This window comes from Sinocyclocheilus rhinocerous, unplaced genomic scaffold, assembly GCF_001515625.1.
Source record: "Sinocyclocheilus rhinocerous isolate Xijiao unplaced genomic scaffold, SAMN03320098_v1.1 C35286752, whole genome shotgun sequence".
In the NCBI taxonomy this organism is placed as follows: domain Eukaryota; kingdom Metazoa; phylum Chordata; class Actinopteri; order Cypriniformes; family Cyprinidae; genus Sinocyclocheilus; species Sinocyclocheilus rhinocerous.
The window spans coordinates 1-430 of record NW_015745983.1 but is presented as its reverse complement, the minus strand read 5'-3'; the positions used below and the strand labels follow the sequence as shown (position 1 = coordinate 430).

General features: G+C 41.2%; 1 long non-coding RNA gene across 1 annotated transcript; it reads right to left on the bottom strand.

Moving 5' to 3' along the window:
- LOC107734795 (uncharacterized) lies at positions 1-424 on the bottom strand. The gene is made up of 3 exons (XR_001639168.1): positions 337-424; positions 143-260; positions 1-11 (listed from the first exon to the last, which is right to left on the bottom strand). It is a non-coding gene; the product is annotated as an uncharacterized LOC107734795 (long non-coding RNA).
- Positions 425-430: the final 6 nt, after the last annotated feature.

Genomic DNA, 430 nt, shown 5'->3' with positions numbered 1-430 from the left:
GGGTGGGTAGCCTGGAACAGGAAAACAAAACAAACACCTGTTTTAGCACAGGAAAAGGCTACAGCAAAATGCTTTTACAGAAAGAAAGGACTGGCCTGATATGACCCGTTTACTTTAGTGTTTAGTATCTGAAAGTACTAACCTATCAACATCTCGTACATTATCACTCCAAGAGACCACCAGTCACAAAGCTTGTTGTAGCCCGTCTGCATGAAGACCTCAGGGGCGATATAGTCTGGTGTCCCGACGGTTGAATATGCCTGTATATGAAAGGAATGAAATCACAAATTCTACCAGGAAATTTATGTTTTGTAACATAAAGAAACTCTCTTCTACCAGCTGTCTTCGGTTCTTCTTCCATGTTTCTGCTTTCCGTTTGGAATTCATGTTTTGGAAAGCTAAAGGAGGTGGAAACAGAGCAAATATGGTT